The sequence below is a fragment of the Aspergillus ibericus genome, assembly GCF_003184845.1.
Source record: "Aspergillus ibericus CBS 121593 unplaced genomic scaffold BO80scaffold_17, whole genome shotgun sequence".
In the NCBI taxonomy this organism is placed as follows: domain Eukaryota; kingdom Fungi; phylum Ascomycota; class Eurotiomycetes; order Eurotiales; family Aspergillaceae; genus Aspergillus; species Aspergillus ibericus.
In genome coordinates this window covers 289,457-316,057 of record NW_020292115.1, presented here as the reverse complement: position 1 = coordinate 316,057, position 26,601 = coordinate 289,457, and positions in this window count along the sequence as shown.

Genomic DNA, 26,601 nt, shown 5'->3' with positions numbered 1-26,601 from the left:
TCTGATTCTTTTGTTTTTATAATTCAAAGTTTATCTATCTATAAGTATATTATAGATCGAATAATATAATTAATCTAATCTATTTCTCGAATAAGATATATTTATTAAAACTAATTTTTAAAATAATTTGTTTGATTAAAAAAATATCTAAATATTTTAATCAAATTTCTTAATAAACTATAAAAGCTTCATAAATTAAGTATTTAATTTAACTTCCTAATTTTTTCGAAATCTTTAGCTAGAATATTATCATTTATCAATTTATTTTATATATTTCATTTCAATTGTAATTATTGTATTTTTATAGTTAGTAATCGCATTTTACGGTACGGTTCGGACATTTTCTAACCAAACTACCCTAAAAAAACCGAACTGGGGTATCACTATTTATAGTAAATTAGTCTACATCTCTAGCAAAAAATTCATTTAAAATTGCTATAAATTTAAATTTTATTTTGAGATAAAAGCAATAACGCTGACGTAGTAAAGAATAATATAATTTTAATAATATTAAAGTATTTGACTAGACTCTTCTAGAGTTTAACTGAAAGTTAGGAACCTCAATTCGATACTATAAAGTAAAAGAAATTATATAACTTTTATATATATACTATATATATATTATAGCTACTATAGTAATATTAATTAAGGAATTATAAAATATTAAGTATTTTATAATAATAAATTTCTGGATAATTACTAATATGTTATCGTATTTTCAAGTCTTAAATAAATATACAATAAAATGTATAGATATATCCTATGAAATATATTTAAAAATTAATACGAATTCAAAAAATTGCGGTCTAATTTCTTAAAATAAAACAATATAACAATAAATATAATAATACTTTTGTATTATTTTATATAGTAGTAGAAATAAGATCAATAATATTTTTAAATTGGAAATTTATATATAAGGAAATATCTTAACCTATTCCAGAAATAATTTATTATATACTAAATTAATTTAAATTTTAAATTATCATACTCGGATTCTCGGAAACCTAAAGATAATTTCTATAAAATGATGATCCTTTTTTTATAAAAGATTAAAAAGATATTTAAATAGTAAACTTTATTATGTATTAATATTTTTAATATTTGTTATATTTATTTATCTGTCTTGTATATATATCTTATAAAATAATTTAAATATTTAATAAGAATTATAAATTTTATTTATTTTAAAAATCATACTATTCTAAAAGTAACTTATTAAGATTAGGATACTCCTAGAAAGTTCTTTTAAAATTCTTCTTTTATAAATAATTATTTAAAATTAAAGACTATTTTATATTTATCAATACAATATTTCTTTAAATAATCTTAGATTTTAGATCCTTTTCAATCTGAAAAAATGTATAAAATTTAAAAATATTCTAAATTTATTATTTATAAATCTTTTTGATATTATTATATTTTAAACCTTTTTATTCTGAGCAAGTAAATAAGTAAAATCTAGATTTTTGGTATTTTACTATAATCTAGTTTTAATATAGTAATTATTTTTTTTCTTCAAAAAGATTTTAATCTTTTGATTAAGTTATCAATCTTAATTCTATAGTATAATACTAAAAATAGTATATATATAATTTTAAAATTTGAATAAAATAGAAATTTGAACCATTACATTTAATAGTAAGTTAAAGATTTATTTGATATAAAATACTCTAGATTATAATATTTAGTAATAATCTAGATTAGAAATAAAGTATTCTTAAATTTAGAATATTATCAATTAAAGTAATAAATAATTATAAATAAATCTTTTTATATATCTTACAATTATATTCGATCAAAAAGATTTGAAAAGAAGATGATAAAATATAATAATTTATTCTTACTATTCTAAGACAAAACTTTATTAAAAAATATAATTAAAAATATTAATTTTTAGTATTAGTTTATAAATTTGATTAAATAGCTAGAGTACTAAGACTTTAAGTGAAACCTTTTTAAATAGTCTTAAACATTCTAGTATGTAAGAGTCTAGATAAAAATAATAATTTTTAAAAATTTACAAATAAAATAATAATAAAAATTATTAAATTCTAAATACTTATCTACTTATAATATAGAGTAGAACAAATTATTTTATAATACTTTCAGTTTTTTTAAGTCTATATAAAATCTCTTATAATCTATAATTAATTTAATAATTTAATTTTAGAAATAATCAACTTATATTTTAATGTTTTAATAAAAATTTAATGTTATATAATTTTATAAAACTTATTTAAATAAACTAGGTATTCTCGTTAAATATAACTATAAATTAAAATATTAATTAAATATATTATTAATTGAATATTAAAAAATAAATTATTAATTTAAAAGTTATAACAAGTAATTTATATAGATTAGAATCAATATATAATATTATTGATTATTTATATCCTTTAATAATTTAGATATTATGAAGATTTTTAATAAAATTAGTTTTAATAAAATAATATATTCTTTTTAATCTATTTGAAGTTTCTATTATAAGTAAAAATAAATAATAATATTTAATAAAAATTATATTTATTATATAATAACTATATAATACCTAAATCCTTTTCTAGATTTCTTAATAAATAGAATTTATAAGATAGTAAGTAATAAGTTGAAATAAATAACAATTGTTTTTTCAAAATTTTAAATAATTATTTATAAAAGGGTTGGAATATATTTTAAAATATATTCAATATAAACTAAATAAACTTTATTTCCTAGAATAGTAATATAATTATAATTACAATAATTAAGAAATTTCTATACCTTACTAAATAAAAGAATATCTATAAAGTTTTTAAACTTATTTAATCATATAGAATCCTCTAGAAATATTAGTAGATTATTGAATAATATTTATTCAATTTAAATATAATATTAATACGAATCAAATAATTTTAGCGCGTATAGATTATATATATTATATTAAAAACTAAAATATATTCTAACTTTTAAAAAATAGATAAAATATAATAAATAAATATGAAATAAATATAAATAAAGATATTATATTAGGCACAGATCTTAGTTTAATAACATAAATATATTCTAGTATTTATAATAATATAAATTACTAAATTAAATAATATACTTAGTAAAATTCATTTAAGAATTATAGATTTTTAATTATAGTAAATTCAATGAAATTTTACAATGAGCTAGCTAGGTAATTAAAGATAAAATGATTCCTGTTATATAGTTATGTATTTATAAAATTATATAAATATGATAAATAAGTATTATAATTTTACTTGGCTGTTAAATCTTATAATAAATTTTAAACTTTTTAAAAAATATAAAAATAAATAATAAATTTCTAACTTTTTATAATATAATATATTAAAATAATTGATATTACAAATTATATATCTAATAATTCTTTCCTTATAAAAATTTAATATAATACATATAATTATTAAATTAGTGTTTTGAAATTCTTTCTTCATACAGAGTCTTCTAATCAGAAAATTATAAAAAATATAAAGACATAATATGTTTTTAATAATAATTTAAATTATGTATAAATTTGCTAACTACTTACCAAGATTAATATAATATAATTTATTAATTAATATTACAATCTTTAGGTATAAGACTAGTATTAAAAATCTTAAATAAAATAAATTTAAAATTTGGTTTACTAGGGGTTTATCTAGTATTAATTAATAATATGGATTATTTTTTAATAAAAATTAATATATTACATAATTAATTTATTAAAAATATTAAATTTTAACTAATTATTAATTAAATATTAAAATTATAATAAGAATATTATTTTACGTAGTTCTGCGGCATAAAAAATAAATAAATAATAAATTTATAAAATTATAATCTAGAATACTTAATCTTTGATTAAAAATATCTATATATATATTCTATAGAATTTCTTTAATTATTATAAATATACTATATTAGATATTTATTAAACTCTATAAATAATTTTAAAAATTAAATTGATATTTTTATAATTATCTAGATTCTATGAAAATAGATTGAATTGTAATACTTTTTCTTGAAATATATTATTTAAAAATATACTATGAAACTCTTAGTTAAAAAAAATAGTTATTAGAGAATTAGACTATAACTAAATTGTGTAAACTAATTTTTAAATTTAATAAAATATATTATAAGTTTATAATTCTTTTACTATAAATAATATAATTTTTATTAAATATTATAAGCGCAGTTAAAATTTCAAAAGTATATTTAAATATATTCAAAATATCCATAAAATTATTTAAAGTATAATATCTATCTTGTCATAGTGTAACCCCCTAAGTCAGAAAGCAGGAGATACTGCTAAGCCTAACCACCTGGTATATGATCTTTAGATAAGGATAAAAGCTACCTATTTCCTAAATATTATTCATAACTTTAAATTATATTATATTTATAAGTCTATAGTATACATGACTTGACTAGTAATTAGTCTAGTATCTATTTAAAATATTAATTATTGTTAATAATTATTATAAGTTTATTATTTAAATCTATTATTCTAATATCTAGTTCATTTACATTTTAATACTATATAGTTTCTGTCTTAGTATAGTACTATTCATTCTATAATCTCTGATTAATCTTAATAGACTAATTGAATTAGTCTAGTATATTTTAGAATTCATTAAAAAATAATGTAGTTATTATAAATAAATATTAATTTTTATTATAGATATATAAGTAAATAAAATTATTTTAATACTATAATTTTAATATTTAAATTATAATAAGTGTGTATTAAATCTAGTAAATTTTTATCATTGATTATTAATTAATATTTTAATTATGAAAAAGATTATGATTAAGTAGATTTTAATTTTATAAAATAAATAATATTCCTACTTTAATCCTAGAATTTATTATTAAAAAGCCTGTGATCTCTCTAATAGATAAAATTATATTAATTAATTTTATATTTTTATTTTTACTTTTCTCTTCAAATATTTATTTAATTTTGGTAAATTTAAAGATAATTATTCCGATCTCAATTAGTTTAATTCTTAAATTGAAATAAAAAGAAATATTAACTATAATTATTATCCTACTGCTACTTCCTGTAAGATATATATAATTAAATAATTAAAACCTTTTATATCTAGATTCAATTTTCTATAGAAGATAGTTATTATATTACAATAATTTTATAGGTATTTTAAAAATATTTAAATATATTTTCAAACCTCTAATTATATTTATAATATTTAGCAGGAGCCACACTACATATGATAAATAAATTTTAAATTTATAATATATTTTAATAAGTATAAAAAAGTAATTTATAAAATTTATTTATACTTGAATTTTCTTTTAATCATTCCCAAGGATGGTATTAATTAAAATTTTTATGTAAAATTTTTAAATAATATATTTTTTAAAAAGAATTACCGTGTCTTAATGTAGTTTTCAAATCTTATAACAATTAATTAATATTCAGTATAATATATCTCTAGTTACTAGAAGAATTTAGTAAAAACCTTTTATAAAAACTTCTAATCTAAGATTAATTTTTCAGATTATAATATTATAGATTTATTATTTATTTATTATATTATTCCACAACCCAGGCTGACTAAAAACATAAAACAAGATATGTTTATTATAATTTTAATTAATATTTAATGTATAATTCTCTTAAGCCTGATATTTTTCCTAAATAAATTGATTTTATATTTTATCTATTTTCATTTAAATACATTTAATTTTTTTATTATTAAGTATAACTTATGCTGATTAAGACCTTAACAAAACAAATCTTAAATTTATTTCATATAAGATTTTCTATATTTATCTTGTAGTTATGGACTATAATCTTATTTAGATAATTATATTTTTTTATTTTGAGTAAATAATTAATTTATATATATTAAATTTGAACTACTACTAGAGAATTATAATTATATATATTTATATTTTTTGAAAAATTATTATTAGAGAATTTTCTATTGAAGAAATACTGTAGAAAACTGATTTAATAATTATATTTATTATATTAAACTCTGGTAATTATAGAATAATGATATATATAATATTTAATATTAATTATTTAATATCATATATTATAAATAAAAATTAAATAAAAATATATTACTTATCCCTATATTTCTCAAAGTATTTAAGGTTTATTATAAGATCTACTGGTTAATTAATGGATAGAAAAATAAGACTAAAATAATTATTTATTATAGTTATTTGATTTTGAAGATATATAATTATATAAAAATATATATTATTTATAATTATCTCGCTAATTTATCTTTTAATTATATTCAATTTATTATAATTAAATATATATAATCTGTGGATAAAGTTTATTAAGTATATTATTTAATTTATTAATTTATATTATTATAAATAATCTAATAAATTTATTTAACTAATTAAAATCTATTCTTTATACAATGTTCTGATATATACTTATTTAATATATATATTTCTTTTTATTTTAAAGAAAAAATAATTTTTAATTTTTATTATAGTCTATACAGCTTACGCATGTTAGAATTATTTAATTTCTAATATTATTATAAATTAAATTACTATTATTCTATAATTTACCTCTAATATAAAATTTTATAAATGTTTTCTTATTCAAGAAAATATAAAAAAAGAATCTTTATTATAATTATAACTATATTATTATGTTAGAGAAAGAAAAGATATTTTATTTGATTTCTTATATAATATATTCTGGAATAAATTATAAATGTGTCATAAATAATTATTTAAAAATCCAAAAAATATTTACTTAAACTCATGATTTATTATTTTTATTAGTCCTATTTATTAAAAAATTTAAACAAAGATTTAGCTTCTATATAAATTATTATATCTTAAATACTATTTTTATTAAAGATTATTATCTGTTCCTATTTATAGACAGATCATTATATAACTTAAAAAGAATATATTACTTTATTAAAATTAATATTAATAGTATTCATAATAATATTTAAATTAATAAAAATTAAAAACAATTAATAATATTCTATGCCCTGCTTAGTTTATTAATTTTTGGTAATGTTCTGTACATTAATACAAGTTTTTATTTTTTTTTAATATTATACTAATAATATATTATAGTATTATCTAAATATTTTTTATATAATTTATTCAAATAATATTTCAATTTATAATTATATTGAAATAAAATACGTGAAGCAAAACCAGCTAATTCTTATATATTTATATAAAATTTTAATTCTTATTAAAACATTAAAATATAGATTTATTATTCTTAAAATAAAATTATTAAGATTAATTATAGACCGTAACTGATTTTATATAAATCTAGAAAAAATTAAAATTATTATTAAATAATTTATTTTAGTCTATATTATGAATATATAAATGCTTTAAAGATTTAGTAACATTTAGTACTATTTTATTTTAATCTTTTAAAACTTATTATTTTATTTAGATTTTTATATGTTAAAACTTTTTAAATTATTAAAAAAAAATCTTTTACGAAAGTCCCTCTACTCTAACTATTTGATAACTATTTAATTAAATATATAAAATAATATTCAAAACTAGTATTTTTAATTATATCTCTATTGCGATGTTATCTTAGTATAATGAGAATAAAATATTATATTTTATAATCTGTCTTTCAACATATTTCTTAACTAAATATAAGTATAAGATATATAAGAAAAAATTACTTATAACTATTTATTAATTTAAAGAATAGTATTTTGAACTTAAGAATATTCTATCTTTAATCTAGATCATTGTTAACTATTATACTTAAGAACATTTTATATTAATTAAATTTTTCAATTATTACTAGGCCTAATAACCTAAATCTTTATTTTATTTTAATTTTAGAATTGTATATTATCTAGATTACTATATAGAACTAAATCTGAGAGTTTGATTAGATACCTAAAAGGTTTTTTCAAAAAGAAAATAACTATTATACTAGAGCTAGATAATACTAAGATAAAAAATATGTCTAAATTATTTGTTTTTTTTAATAGAAAGATATCTAGAACTTGAGTCTATTAAAATAAAATATATTTAATAAATATAAAATTTTTTTAAATCCTACCTGCTTCTTTAATTATATTAAAAAATCTAGAACTTAAAATTATCAAAAAAAGTTTCATATAATATATTTATTAATATAAAACTTTTTTAAGATACAATTAATCATTTATATAAAATGATTCTAAAAAGGATTTTTCTGAAAATATTCTAATCTTAATAATCAATTTCTAGAATACTATAATATTTAATAATAAATAAAAATTATAATAATTACTAGGAACCTGAACCATCTTATAAAATATATATACAATAAATAAATTAATATAAAATATATTTAAGATTTTAACAATTAGTAAAAACTGCTATTTGAATATTTTTAATTTTTACAGAAGAAAATTATTATTATATAAAAATTAATTTCAAATCTCTAAACATAAAGAGCTATAAACTAAGTTCAATTAACCAATATATAATAAGTTATTTTTTAAATACTTTAAAAGATTTTATAAGTATAAATTTTTAGTCCTGAAATACTACTAGCTTAATCTCTATTATTATATAAAATAATAAATTAAAAGATATTAATTTTACTATTGTATTACTCTATTTCAGAAATTAGAAAGAAATTCTAAAACTCTTATTCATTTTTAAATATATCTAGCTAGATATATTTATAGACTTTGTTATATATTTTGTAAAGGTTAAGAATATAATATTATATTAAAAACTATTAATAAATTTATTAAAATAAAGTATTTAATATATCAATATTTTATTATTATTATTATCACAATAACTATAATATACATATAATATATATAAAAATCATAAAAAGCTTTTTACTTAATAATATATGATTTAAAATCCTAGTTTATAACTAAATTCTAAAAAGTTTTACTATTATATTTAAATATGATTAATTAATTATTAATCCCTTATTACCCTTGAACTAAGAATTAGGTGGAATAGATAAATATTATATTAAAACAATATTTATATACGTACATAAATTATTTATAGAATAATAAAAATAACTAAATTTTTTAATTAAGTTTACTTTAAATATTATTTATTTTAATTTTATTAAAATTATATTATTTTTACTATAGTTTCTACCTATAAATAAAGTTTAAGTCTATATGTATACTAAACCAATTTATTTTTAAAGATATAGAATAATTTACCATAAAAGTATATATTGTTATTAAATTTATAATAGTTAAGAAAACTATAATTTAGACTAAATATATAAAATTAACTAATAAAAAGTATTATTTTAATTAAAGATTTTAAGGAGATTGAAAGTCTAACTAAATATTTAATTTATTAAGATCTTGTAATCTAGTAAAAAGCTTAACTAAAATACTTTATTTAATTATTAAAGAAAGTATTAATTTTTATATTTATTATCTAAAACCTTTACTAAATATAAAGATTTATTTAAGATTTAATATAAAATTATTTATTCTTATTAATACTGATTTATAACTAGATTAATATTAGTTTTCTCCCCCTTTTATTAAAGCCAATAAACTTAAAAAATAAAAAATTAAAAATATATTAAAGTCTTTTCAAATTAGTAGGAACAAGATTATTTTGAATTAGTATATTTCATTAAATAAATAAAATATATTGATCCTTATAATAAATCTATAGAATACTAAGAAAATATTTACTAGATTACTAGAAACTTTTATTATTATTACTTATATAAATCCTAATATTTATCTTATAGAAGTTTAGCTTAAAGAAAAAGAAAGTATTATTATAGTATATTTTTTTAAATTAAGAAGTAAAAATTACTATTAAGTCTAACTATCTAGTATATGATCTCTGACAAGGGTTAGACCCTATCAGCCATTAGGACTGGAATATTCCTGTTCCGGCCTATCTAGTACCCGGTTTATAAAGAAGAAAAAGATTCTTAAAATAATTCATTAAAAGAATAAAGAAATATTCTAAAAAAAGGGTTTTAAAGGGACCCTCTAAGGATATATAAAAGAAGGTCTATAAAATAATTATAATTATTTATTATTAGATAGCTCTCTAATGATTTTGGTTTCTTTTTAGACTATTATATATTATATAATTATTAAACTTTTTAATCTATAATAATCTTTAATTCATTTATCATGAAAAGCTTACATTAATTAGAAGAGTTGATAATGAATAATTACTATAAAATAATAATTATCTTTAATTAAAAAGATTGTGTTTAAATAAATTTAATAGAATAATTAATGTGACAGCAGCTCTGTTGAGCGGCTCTGTTTAGAAGTACATGACTATATTTATTTTACTATCAATCAATTACTATTATTTTCTTCAAGCAAGTGCCTATAATATTTCTTATTTTTCATTTTCTCTCCTTATACTTAAATTTCTAGAGTAGTTAGTACTAATCTAACCTTATTTTATTACATTAAATAGCCGTCTTATAATTTTAAATATTTTTTTTTATTTCTTTCTATTATTATATACAGCTAGCTTTTACTAAACTATTTATAATCTCCATCCGACATTCTTAGTAACACCTAATAGCTAAAAAACCTATCTAACTAATCAAACAACCAACTAAATAAATAAAATAATTAGAGAAAGTAGCTAGACTCTTAATCTTAAAAATAATTAAAAACTTTTTATAATACTGCCTGACAAACCAGACTGGAAAAATAGATTTAATTAGACTAAATTTAATAACTAATATAAAAAAGACCTGAAGCGGACCTTCAAGATCCTTTTAAAGATTTTTAATAATCTAGAGATTAAAAGAGATATTCTTCTAGACTAGTAAGATTAGTAAGTCTAAAAAATTAAATAATTTATTAAAGAATAAGACTGCTTTGCTGTATAAGTATTATAATAATAACTATATTTAAATTAAAATATTTTTATAAAAAAAAAGAAATTTATAAAGATTCCAGATCCTTCTCTATTCAGTAATAGTGAGAATCTAATTTATAAAAACTAGATTTTTACTATATAGTAAAAATTAGAAACTTATATTAATTAATATAATATTTTTACTATATATAAAATTTATGTTATTAGCTGATATCAGAATATTATTAAAAAATATTTTATTTTATATTTTTATTTTAATACTACTAATCTCTTTCTTAATTCAGATAATATATTTAAATACTTAAAAACTATTTTTATTAATTCTAATAAAGTTTATAATACCCATTGCCAGTACTAAGATTTATAAATAAATATTAAAGATAAGTTTTATATTTTTATTTTAATTTTTTATCATCTTACAGTCGAAGCTGGAGTTAATAAAAATATTTAAAAAAATAATTTTTATAGTAAACTTTTTATTAAGCTTCAGGATCTTACTACGTATAATTATAATAATAAAAATTTTAAAAAATTTATAAAATAATATACTAACTCTATAAATATAATTAAAGAATAAATTTAGAGACATACTAAAAGTAATTTTATAATAGTTAAAGATTATACTAAGTTTCATATATCTTATTCTTTTATTGTTATTTTAAATATTATAAACACTTCCTCTAAATCTCTAATCTAAGCTTCTAATATAAAGCCAAAGATTAGAAAAATATTAATAAAAAATAAAAAATATTTTTACTACAAGAAGCCCGGCCATAAAAGTAAAGAATATTTTAAAAATAAATTATATAAATAAAAGCTATAGAAGCTCTTATAAAGAAACCTAAATTAATAAAAGATAATATTTAAAAAGAATCTTTATTCTACGCGAGCTAGAAGTTTAAATAAATATAATAAATTTATAAGATTTTACTAGAAAATAATAGTAATAGTTTTATAATTATTATTCTATTTTTTAAAAATAATAATATTATTTTTATTTATATATTTATTAATTCCAGAGCTAATACTTACTTAGTAATAAATAATTAATTTACTATTAAAATAATCTAATATTTAAAATCTTAATATTATTCTTAAGTAAAGTAACTTTAATTATAAATTTTAATTATAATAAACTACTAATCTAATATATATAATCTAATTAAATTTTATAGTTAATAATTATAAATTTTTAAATATTTTTTTTTATACTAGACCTGGAAAGGTATGATACAATTTTTAAAAAAATATAATTTATTAAATATAATATTTTATTAAATTATTAGAATTATTAACTGATCTGGCCAAGCCAGTTAATATTAAAAAATAAAATAAAAACTAGATTTCTTATAAATATTGTCTAGACTACTTTAGAATAGTCTTTAATAGATTGTAAGTATTAATAAGATATAATCTAAAAAATTATAAAATATAATTAAAAAATAAATAGTTAAAATCTTTATAATTATTATTGATTTTTTTTATATTAATTAAATTAGCCCGTGCAAGGCTTTAATAAAAAATAGAATATAATCTAGATAAAGAAAACTACTAGTATTATCTTTTTCTTAGAATTTTAAAGCCTAAATAAAAGCCTACCCTAATTAGACTCTTCTATAGAGAGATAATTTTTATTAGAATAGCTAGTTTCTAATAATATTTAAAAAATATAGAGATAGAGATTTTTATTATATTATTTAATATTATTAAAAAAACTTTTACAGAGAAACTGGAGATTCTATATATAAATAAAAAAAATAAAATTAAGAAAGTCTTTCTTAAGTAATACTATAATTTAATAAATTTTTTTTTAAAAATATTTTATATATTATCTCTATTCTAGTACTATAATTATAAGATTTAACTAGAAAATAAGAATTTTCTAGATATTATTTATTTTTATAAAATAATAATAAAAAATACAGACCCTCCACGATTATATTATAGAAAATCTAGTTAAAAGATTTATTATATTAAATTTTATATTTTTTATATTCTTTATTCTAATAATGTAAAAGTCCGGAGGAAGCCTCTATTTTTATATAAATTATTAAAAATTAAATATTTTAATTAAAAAAAATCTGTATCTTTTATTCCTTATTAATAAAATAATAAACTACTTATATAATACTAAGATTTTTATTAAATTTAATATATAATAAAACTTCTACTAGATCTAAAAACATCCTGTTTTAAAAGATCTTATAATTTTTTAAATATAATATAGCTTATTTAAGTATTAAATTTTTTTATTTAATTTTATTAATAGACTTACTACTTTTTAATAACTTATTAATAAAATCTTAATAAAGTACTTAGACAAGTTTATTATAGTTTATATTAATAATATATTAATTTATAGTAATAATATAAGTAAATATAAATTATATATATATTTAGTATTTAAGATATTATAAGCTACAGGCTTATAAACTATTATTTATAAGTATAAATTATATATTATAAAGACTAAGTTTTTTAAGTTTATTATTATTATTAATAATATTTAAATAAATTTATTAAAAATTATAATTATTACTGAGTAGAAGACCCTAATAATTATATAAAAGATTTAATTATTTTTAAACTTTTATAATTTCTAAAACTTATAATAAATAATATAATCCCTAACACAATTAACCTGAAAAAATATTATTTTTAATTAAAATTATATTTATACTAAAATGTTTAAAATATTTTAAAAAATATTATTTTTAATTATTATTTTTATTTATTACAATCCTACATTTTCTATTTATATTATAATAAATATTTCTAATAGAATTATTATAGAAGTATTCTTATAGCTAATAAATAAGATTTAATATTTAATAAATTATTATTCTAAGATTATATTTTCTGTAGAATATAACTATGATATTTATAATAAAAACTATTAATAATTATTTATATCTTAGAGAAATAATAACTAGAATTAAAAAAAACTCTAATATATAGATTATTTTAGAATCTTAATTAACTATTTAGCCTTAGAGTATTTTATAACTATTTAAGAGATTAAATATCTTTTAAATATAGTAGGCAGAAATTTTTTTAATATTATTAGTTAATCTAATTCCATTTTAAAAAATATAATATTTTAATAAATATATTAACTTATAAGAATGGTAGTAAGTAAGCCCTAATATAATACTATAAATAAATTTTTTTTAATAGTTTTTAAATTATTAACAGTCTTTATCCCCATAAAGAAATATTTGTAGATTATAAACTATTTTTTAATAATTAATCAAGACTATATTTTTCTAGAGCTTTACTAGAAATAAACTTATTATAATAAAAGAAAATATATTTTAAAAAATAGATTTATATTTTTTAATAATTTATTAATAGTTTTAGATAACAGAGACATATATTTACTTATTAAATAAAATTTTCTGTTAACTATTATTTACGTATTCAGACTAAATAAAGATACTAAATCTTATAAAATACTAATATTACTAAGATTATAAGATATTTAGAACTAAGATATATATTATTACCTAGATAACTATTTAATTTATAAGTAAAAAAATATAAAATAAAATTTTTTTAGAACTTAAATAACTTCTGTTAATTCTAGACTATCTAAAATAATATTTATTAATAAATTTTTAAATATCTTTAAAAGATTATTATAGTTTTAATACTATATTTATTATAATAAACTGGCTAAGTAAATAAAATATTTCAATATTATCTATAAAAACTATATCTATATAAGATATAGTCTAGCTCTTTTTAAAAAATATATATTCTTAATTAAAATTTCTAGATATAATTATATTAAATTGAAAAAAATAATTTATATTAGAATTCTAGAATAAATTATATTATATACTATAGATGAAGTTTAAATTTTTAACAATATACTTTTTTTTAAATTAATAGATAAATTGAAATTGTTAACCAGTAAATAGTGTAAAGATTTATTTCTTTTATAAACTACTATTAAAATAACTAATTAAATTTTTATTATTAATTAATTTTATTTTTGCAGCCCTGCTCTAAGAATCTATAAAATTATTATTTTTTATAATTAAATAAAAATATAAGTTTTATACTTTTTTAATTAGATACCTCTAAATTTTTATTATAGATACTATTAATTAATAATAAGCTTAAGCTCTAGCCTGTTATATAAAATAAATATAAAAATTAATAGAGATATATAAGTTATTTAATAAATTTAGATTTATATAGTTAACCAACAGCACTGACCCGTGAATTTTGATATTAAAAATAAGATTTATATAGATACTAGAAACTAGTACTTGAATTAATTATTCTAGAAGTTATTAAAAAGCTAGTACAGTCTAATAACTATTACTAAGAAAATTAGTTATATATTTTAATTTTAATTATTTAATAATATAAAGGTCTATCCTGTTTTTTATCTTAATAAACTCAGTCTTTGCGGGACTTTAGAACTACTATCTAGATAGATTTTGGACTAGATTTCTCTAATTAAAGTTAATAATTATACTGAATAGGAGGCGGAACAAATCTTAAAAAAATATTTATAAATGAAAATTTTATAATACCGTATTAAATAGATAAAATTTAATAAAAATAACTATATGTAATACTCTGCTAGTAATTTTAAGAATATATCTTTTTATTTATATAATTTTTATATCTGCTACCCGAATTACTTTAAATTATCTAAATAATTTCTTATATAGATTACTGTGGTAGAAAATAATAAATTTACTATAGATTATGAAGATAACAATATTCTTTTAACTAAAAATAATTAGACTTAAATAAAAAAGTAATATAATAGTAACTCTATTTAACAACTCTATTTAAAAGTACGTGACTATGTTTATTTTATTTATCTTATTATTATTTATTATTATTTTCTTCAAATAAATACTTATAATATTTGTTATTTTCCTTTTTCCCTTCTTACACTTAAATTTCTAGAGTAGTTAGCACCAATACGACATTATTTTATTATGTTGAACGGCCGTCTCAATTAGTGAGATAGATAAAATAAATTAAAAATATGAAATACTAAGATATGATATATTATTTTTTAATAAGATGATATAATAAATAATAAGATTAGGGCTAATCTAAAGTAAGTTAAATAATTTACTAATAATTAATTTTTATATTTTTAAATATTTCCTGAAATATTTTTACTACTATTGATTTCTTTTAAATTAAAAAGTCTAAAGTTTCTAATTAGAAAGATTAAAATAAGCTTTTTAACTAGTTTAATAATATCTAAACAAAGATTAAGATAAATTAAAAATTTATTGATATTTCCAATAAATAAGTCTAGTATATTTTTATATTCTTAAATAAAATAATTTATATTAAAATTAATGTATAAATAATATTAATTATAGAACATTAAACTTCAAAATAATAGGTCTAGTTATCTATATAAAATTAATTTATAAGAACATTTCAACTTAACTCAGTAAAGGAGTAATTAATAAACAATTCATATTAAAATAAAAAAGTTAAATAATTAATAATCTTATTATGAAAATTAACAATTTCTTAAAATTAACGGGCACATCTAAAAAGATTTATTAAAAAGAAATCTTATTTTATTCAGTTTTTAATAATAATATCTACTAGTAGATAATATATTTTTAATAAAAATGAGATTTTAAAAAGTTTTATTAATAAGTTAAATAAATAATAGAGAAACTAATGAAAATTACTTAGCTTTTAAAAATTATATATAATATTCAAGTATTTAGACTAATAATATTACATAAAGATTGCTTTTAAATAATATGATAAATTAAAAATCTACTATAGTAAGCACTAATCTACTTTATTATATTTAATAAATATTAAAAAATATTCGAACTAAATACTATAAATTTAGATTTTATTTATATTATAAAATTTTAGATTATTAAATTAAATATGTTTATTTATTTTTATAATAGTTTTAAGAATTTGAAAGCATTTTAAAAGAGAAGTTTACTAGGTTCCTTTTAAGAATAAATTTATAAAAAAAACGATTAAACTCTAAGAAACTAGTTTATCTAATTTATTTAATCTATCTAGTAAATCTTAGAAAAATTCTAGTCTTTTTAGACTATTATCTAGAAAGGTATATACTAGTAAATAAAGATTATAAAAATTTTAAAAAAGGTTTAAATTTATAAAAACTATTATTCTTTTTGTATCTTAAACTTAATTAATAAATTTAATTTTTTAACGATTTTTATTAGTACTAGCTGTACACTGTATAGGAGAATTAATTAGTCTCGGCTGGAGTCCTACCTGAGTTTGCTGGTACTTAGTCTACTGTACGGTCTACTAAGTGCCTGCAGGTACCTTTTAGCCGAGCGGTAAGATTTCCGACAATTAGAATTTTATAAATTAATATAAATTGTAATATATATTAATTGTTTCTCTAAATTTTAACGAATTTTAAAAAGAGAAAACCTGTATAATAAAAATAATAAAAATATTAAATATTAAAAAATCTATAAAAAACTATATATTTTTATATTATATTTTATATTTATAAATATAATATCATATCATACTAGGGCTCCTATAAATAAAGTATTAATATATAATAATCTAAATAAAAAAGTCTATTTTCTATATTTAAATAAAGAAATGAAAATATAATATAAATAAAAATAGAATTATAGTTTGATTTTATATATAATCTTAGCTAATACATAGCAAATCTAGAAAAATTAAAAAAGAGGTCTATAGAACTCTTTATAATAAATCTAATAAATTTCAACAAATCTTTTATAAGCTTAATCAGTGAAGGAACGTGATAAAAATAAATCATAAATCATTACAATTTTATTATAAATATTTAAATATTTTTAATAAGATTATTATAGATATCTTACTACTCTATTATCTAAAAATAAATTGTTTTTTAAATCTGATCAAGAATATAAAAAATAAAAATTAAAAGATTCTATAAAAGATTTTATCCTAGATAAGCTACCCAAAGCCTTTAATACTATAAAAAATATTAATTAATTTTTTAAAAAAAGATTTATTTGAATTAATAACATTTCTATAAATGTTCTAATCTTACTTATTTTTTAATCTATTATAGATCTATACTTTTATATAAATTATTAACTTTGAAATTAAATAATAGTAAAAGTTTACTATTTATTATTTTTTATTAAGAGATTTTTAATATATTTTAAAAATAAATTAAATTAAGTATGATTCAGACCTTTTACTATATCTAAATCTAAAATGAAAATAAATAGAAAACTTTATTTTATATTTATTCTAAATTATTTAGATAATTAATATTTTTTTTAATTTACGAATTGTTTCAGCACCTTCCAATACTATATTACTTAAAATATATAGAGATTTTTGGATAAAGTTTTATTTATATTAATAATATTTATATTTTAATTAATAAAGATTATTTTAATATTATTTATAAGTATAGTATAGTAAGTCCCAGAGTATGGATAAAAAACTAATTGAATTAATATTAAAAATTTATAATTTTGAAGCAATCTTTACTAAGTATTTAAAATTTATTATTAAAAGAAAAAAGGATCTATATAAATCTTATTAAAATTTAGATTCTATAAAATTAATAAATTTTAAAGACTGTTTATAATATTAAAACTTTCTTAAGATTTAGTAATTTGTATTAAAATTTTTTTCAAAATTTAGAATGCTTATTTAAAGCTATTAATTTAATTAATTTAATAAATATTAAATTTTTATAGATCTCAAAGATTTTTATAAAAATCTTTATTATAATTCTAGTTTTAGTATATTAAGACTTTGATTAAAAAACTTTATTAAAAGTAGATTTCTTTAATTAATATATAAAGAATATATTATTCTGATAAAATAATAAAAAACCGTTCTATTTATCAATTTACTTTTTAAGGGCAAATCTATCTACAGAGTATAATTATAAGAGTTATAATATAAAATTACTTATTATAATTTATATTCTAGGAAAATAAGAGCTTGAGCTAATCGTATTCTTCTATACTCTACGCTTTAATAATTATTAAAAGTTAGACTGTTAGGGTATTTTATAATTTTATTATTTATTAAATAATATATATATTAAGTCTAGTTCTTAAATTATTTTACTTTGGTTATTAATTATTATCTAACGATTATAAATATTTAGTCTAATATCTTGTCCTAGAAATCCTAAAATGAATTAGAAAAAAATATATTATAAACTAAAAAAACTAATGTTTTTATTTAGTATTTAAAAAGGGACTTATTTATCTAAGATTTATTAAAGAAAGCTTATAAAAAGAAAATTTAACTAAAAAAGCTCTTCTAGATAAGAACTCCATATACTAAATCTAGATAAACTATAGAAATAGATTAAAAAAATAATTGAAAATCTAAAGAAATACTGAAAGGTTATTACTAAAAATAAATCTAAATTTTTTAAATATTTAAAATTAAAATTTTTTTATTATAGAATATTAGCTACACATTTTTTAATACTTACTTTTTAAAAATAAGCTTGAATCCTTAATTTAGAGTGTTTATAAATTTCAATATTTAGAAAGTTTATAATAGTATGATCTTTAGCTACTTTAAAAATAATTAAATTCATAAGATTATTATCTATTATTATTACTAGCTAGATATAAGTAATAATATCTATTTATTCTACTAATTATAATTATTATAAAGCTAATTATATTTAGAAAAATTATGAATAAGACTTTTTAATCTTTATTTATTCTAGATTAGTTATTGTAAGACGTTATTATTAATTTTCTTATAGATTCTCTAGAATTAAAGGCCTATAAAAGTAATAATTATTACAAATTAATTTATTAAAAAAGTAATTTTAAAGGTGATATTAAATATAAATATAAAAAGTTTTTTAAATATATTTAAGAATTTTATATTTATTATATAATATTATATTCAGTAATCTATAATTAAAATTCATAATTTATAGATAAATTATAGAAAGTATTATATAATATTTTACTTTAAGATTAATAAAATTACAGAATGATGGACTACAGTAATTACATTTTCCCTAAACTTTTTTATTAATTTATGATAAGATAACTAGTAAGACTTATTACTAATAATATAATTAATTTTTAATAATTAGAATATTATTATCACGGTGCAACCTCCCAAGCTAGAAAGAAAGAAATACTGCCAAGTCTTACCATCCAGCATATGACCCTAGACATAGTTAAAGCTACCTATTTTCTAAACCTTATTTATAGCCTCAAGCTACATCTTATCTATTATTCTATATATAACTTGACTAGTAACTAGCTTAGTATCTAATTAAAATTTTAATTATTATTATTATTTAAATTATATTTATTTACTAGAATCTATTATCTTATTATTTTTATTTATCTATATTTTAATATTACGTAGCTCCTCTCTTCAGATATTAGACTTTTAAAATAATTACTATTCTATAATCTCCGATCAATTTTAATAAGCTAAATAAATTAGTTTGATATATTTCTAAATATTCTAGAGAATAGTATAACTATTATAAATAAATCTTTCTCTTTATTATAGAAGTTATTAGTATATAAAACTATTTATAATAAGATTTTAATATTTATAATACGATAATCATGTACCAGGTCAAATAAATTATAAAAATTAATTATTAATTAATTAATATTCTAATTATAAAAAAATTATTATTAAAAAAAGGAATTAAGCCCTAGCTAAATATATTAAAATTATATAAATTATTATACTACTAATTAATATTTTTATTTTTATTTTAAAATTTATTAACAAAAAATCTATAACTTCTCCAGTGGGAGTAGCTATATTAATTAATTTTAAATTTTATATTTCTATTTTTTGAATAACTATCTAATTTTAATAAGTTTAAAAATAGTTATTTAGATTCAGGCCGCTTTATTTTATAGATTAAAATAAAAATAAATATTAATTATAATTATTATTTTACTGTTTCTACTTGTAAAGCTTATATAATTAATTAATTAAATAAAATTGTTTATATTTAGATCTATTTCTTTATAGAAGATAGTGACTATATCTTAAATAATTTTATAAATATTTTAAATATATTTAAATATATTTTCAGAGACCCTAACCGTATTGATAATATTTAATAAAAATTATATTTCTTATAATAAGAAAATTATAAATTTACTACATATTTTATTAACTTTGAGAGATTTATCTATAAACTCTATTTATACTTTAATTCTTTAATAATTATTTTTAAAAATAGTATTAATTAAGAATTTAATACTATATTCTTAAATAATATATCTTTAGAGGAAGATTACTATAATTTAATCTAGTTTTTATAAAATTTAAATAATTATTAGTCAAAATATAAATCTAACTTTTAGAACTATTTATAAAAGTTAATTAATATTTAATATATTTTTTATAATTATTAAAAAAAATCCCGTGGAAGGTTTTTACAAGAATTATTAATTAAAAATTAATTATTCTAGATTATGATTCTATAAATCTATTATTTATTTACTATTTTTTTACACTTTAAAACTACCTGGTGGAAGAAGAAAAAATATTTTTATTATAATTCTAATTAATATTTAATCTATAATTATTCTAAATCTAATTATTTAATTTAAATTACTAAAGAATAGAAGTAGTTAATAGTATTTTATATCTATTTTAATCTATATAAATCACTAGTAATATTCTTTAGATTAATAGAAATTTTAGCTATTTTTCAATACTATATTAATAATATATTCTAAAAGTATCTAGATATTTTCTGTATAATATATTTAGATAACATTTTATTTTATAATTATATTTAAATAAAATATATAAAGCATGTTTAGCTAAGTCTTACAAAACTATATAAAACTAGATTTTTTATTAAAATATTAAAATATTAGTTTAAATAATCTGAGACCAAGTTTCTAGACTTAATTATAAACTATAATAAATTTTATATAGATCTAAAAAACATTAAAATTATTATTAAATAATTTATTTTAATTTGTATGATAGACATACAAGTCTTTTTAAAATTTAATCATTTTTATTATTTTTTTACTTATGATCTTTTAAACTTACTACTTTTTTTTATATAACTTATTAAAAAAATATTTTTTTATCTAGATTCCTATATATTAAAATATTATAAATTATATAAAAAAAGTTTTTATAGAAGCTCCAGTACTCTAACTATCTAATTAAATTAAAAAAATAATATTAAAGACTAATATTTTAGATTATATTTTTATTAAAGTTTTATTTTAATATAGTAAAGATAAATTATTATATTCTATAGTTTTTTTCTCTAAAAAACTTTCTCTAATTGAATATAATTATAAAATTTATAATAGGAAATTACTTGTAATTATTTATTACTTTAAAATATTATTTAGATTATTATTAATTACTATAATTTAAAATATTTTATATTAATCAAACTTTTAAACTGCTATTAAGTCTAACAATTAGAGTTTTTATTTTATTTTAATTTTAAAATTATATACTATCTCAGGTGTTATAGAACTAAGTCTAATAATTTAATTAAAAGATTAAAAGATTTTTTTAAAAAATAAATAAATAATTACTATATTAAAACTAAAGTATACTAAAATAAAAAAATCTAGATCTTGCTTATTTATCTATCTAGACTAAAAAAATCTTAAGTTTAAAATTATTAAAAAAGATTCTATATTTAATAAATATAGAATACTTCTAGACCCTGAATCTAGAACTGCCAAAGACAATCCTATATTTAATAAATTTAGAATGATTTTAGATTTTAAATAACTATTTATATAGAAAAAACTTTGAAACTTTATTTTAGGAATACCTTAGCCATAGGCCCATAATAATCTAATTTTAAAATAATATTATCAAAAATAATTAAGATTTGTAACTGCTACTAGAAATCTAAATTATTTTATAAAATATATATAAAAATATAAATAAATCTAAAATATATTAAAAATATTAATAATTAATAAAAATTATTATTTAAGTATCTTTCTAATTTATTATAAAAGAAAAATTTATTATTTTATAAAAATTATCTCTAGATTTCTAACTATGATAAATGTTAATTTGAAAGCTAAATTAATTTAATTAATATATAATAAATTATTCTTCGAATATCTTAAAAAATCTTATTTATTTAATTTTTAATTTAAAAATATTATTAGCCTAATTTTTACTATTATATAGAATAATAGATAAAGAATTATTATATTTATTATTATATTATTTTACTATAAAAAATAAAATAAAATATTCTAAAATCTTTACTTATTTTTAGATATATTTAATAAAATATATTTATAGATTTTATTACATACCTATCTAAGAGCTAAAAATATAATACTGTATTAGTAGTTATTAATAAATTTATTAAAATAAAATATTTGATATTCTATAATTTTATTACCAATATTATTGAAATAATTATAATATATATATAATATATAAAAATTATATAATTTTTCTTATTCTATAATTTCTAAGATTTCTAGTTCGTGGCTAAATTCTAGAAATATCTAATCTAATATCAAAATATTATTAATTAATTATTAATTATTTATTATCCTAAGACTGACAACTAGATAAAATAGATAAATATTATATTAAAATAATATTTTTATATTCATATAAACTATTTATAAAATGACTAGAGTATTTAGTTCTTTCTAAGTTTATTTTAGATATTATATATTCTAATATTATTAAAACTATATTATTTTTCACTAATTATAATTTTTATTTATAAATAAGATTTAAACTTATATTTATTTTCAATTAATCTACTATTAGAGACGCAGAATAGTTTATTATAAAAATATATATTATTATAAAATTTATAAAAGTTGAGATGGCTGCAGCCTAAGGCCTTAAATTAGATATATAAAATAAGTTAATAAAAGATACTATTCTAGCTAGAGATTTAAAAAAAAATAAAAAATTTAATTAAATATTTAATTAGATATTTAATTTATTAAGATCTTATAATCTAATAAGAAACTTGATAAAAATATTTTAAAATTTTATTTAATTAAAAAAATTATAAATTTTTATATATATTATCTGAAACTCCTTTTAAATATAAAAATCTATTTAAAATTTAATATAAGTTTATTTATTTTTACTAATAATAATCTATTACTAGATTAATATTAATTCTCTTTTTTTATATCAAGATTAATAGACTCGAGAAATAAAAGATAAAAAATATATTAGATTTTTTTTTAAAATTACTAGAGATAAGTCCGCCCTTAATTAATATACTTTTTAAAATAAATAAAATATACTAACTCTACTACTAATACTAAATCCACGGAATATTTAGAGAATATTTATTAAATTATTAAAAATTTTTATTATTATTATTTATGTAAATCCTAACTTTCACTTTATGAAAACTTAATTTAAAAACGAGAAAAATATTATTATAGTATAATCTTCTAAATTAGAAAAAAATATTATTAAGTTTTACTGCCTAGTACATGATTCTAAATATAATTAAAAACTATCTATCTTCTAAACTCTGTCTGTAGTCTTGAGCTTTATTTATCTATTATTTTATATATAGCTTGACTAGTAGCATGCTTAGTATCCAGTTAGAATCCTAGTTATTATCATCGTTTGAACCCTGCTCACCTGCTAGAACCCGCTATCCTACCATCCCTGCCTGCCTACACCTTGACAATTATGTCTTGACAATTATGTCTATGAATATTAAATTTTTCTAATACACTTTTTATATAAAATCTTTAAATCTAAATATCAAATTAGATTTTTTAAAAAATTATTAGACCTGAAGTCTTTAGAAGTAAAAACTATTTTTAATAAATTTCAAGAATTTAAGGTATTATTAGTTTTATAATAATAATAGTTTAGAAAGTATAGAAAAGATATAAAAATTAATAATACAATTTAATTAAAATTAAAAAATATTACTACTAATTATGTTAGTGAAAAGTTAGATTAGAAGAATATATATTTATAAAATTTAGATAAGTTAATATTTACACTTATAAATTAGATATATTAATTAATATTCATTTAATCCTTTATATTAATTTATTTTAACTTACTACTATAGATATTTTATTATTATAATAAACTAGTGATCTAGTACAATTATTATAAAAAATAATACTAAAAAGTATATTATTAAAGAAATTATAGATAAGAAAAATATCTCTTTAAATCAAAATATTTATAAAAAAATATTTTTAATAAAGTAAAAAATTATATTATATCTATTTAAAAACCAGGTAATAAGTTTTATAATATAAAGATTTATAATAAATAATATAATTTCGTTTAATTATTGAATTAATATGTAAAATAGATTAATAATATCTCCGCGGGGAAAAAAAACTTAAAAAAATTAAATTTTATTAATTATTTAGAACTAAAATGTTTTTTATTCTAATTTATCTAGTTCTATATTTATAGAGAGGAAGAAAAATCTTAAAACCCTTTTTTAAAGGAATAAAAACCAATATTTAAAGAGAGAAGAGTCCTAAAGAAACTTTCTAAAAAAAATATAAAAGAAATTTATAAAATAATTCTAATTATTTATTATTAAATAGGTTTTTGATAAATTTAATTACTGTTTAGACTATTATATCTTACGTAGTCATTAGGCTTCGTAGCATATGACAATCTCTAGGCATAAATAAAAACTATCTATTTTTTAAATCTTACTTATAACTTTAAGCTATATCTTATAAGTTTATATATAGCTTAATTAATAATCTATCTAGTATCTAATTAAAATATTAGTTATTATTGATAATTACTCTAAGTCTATTACTTAAATCTATTATTCTACTATCCAGCTTATCCGTACCTTGATATATCTTTTATAAAAAAATTAGATCTAGATACAAAAAGGCTTATTTATTTAATTAGTAATATCAGATTTATATAAAATAGTAGTAGTATAATAGTTATAATTAATATTTTATTTTTCTCTTGATCTAGAAAATAGAATAATCTAAATCTAACTAATATTCTTTTAAAAATAATGAAAAATTTAGGATTAATAAATATAGCTATTTCTACTAAGGAAACTATAGCTTTTTTAATAATAAATTTTAGAGTCAGGATAGGAGTAATGATTATTAAAATTAGATCTATATAATTTTAATATATTTTACTAGAAATTAATTTATTAATAATAATTTCTTTATAATTAAGACGCTGACTAGCTGGCAATTAATTTTAATAATCTATTGAAATTAATATATGATTATAATATTTGAAGTATTAAAATTATATTGTAAATAATTTTACTCACCTGTAATCTCTATAATAAATATAAAAATTTATTTATAATAATTATATTAAGTTTTAAAATATTTAAAAAAACTAAATTAATTTATTTAATCTCTCAGAATTAATGATAAGTTATAAAATAATAATCATTTTATAAATTTACTATTTTTAAAAAAAATTTATACTATCAAGATACGGGTAGTTAAAATAATAAAATAATCAATTTTAATAAATAAATAAATTTTAAATAATAATAATAATTAATACTCTAATTAGATACTAAATTAATTTTTAATTAAATTATATATAGATTAATAAATAAAATATAGCTTAAGGCAACGAACAAAATCTAAAAAATAAATAATTTTTAATTATATTTGAAGATTATATACTAGATAATTAGGTTTAGTAATGTAATATTTTCTTTTTCCTGACTTAGAAGGTTACACCATGATAATATTTATATATTAAAATTAATAAATCTGAAAAAAAGAAATCTATATATATATAAAAATAATCTTT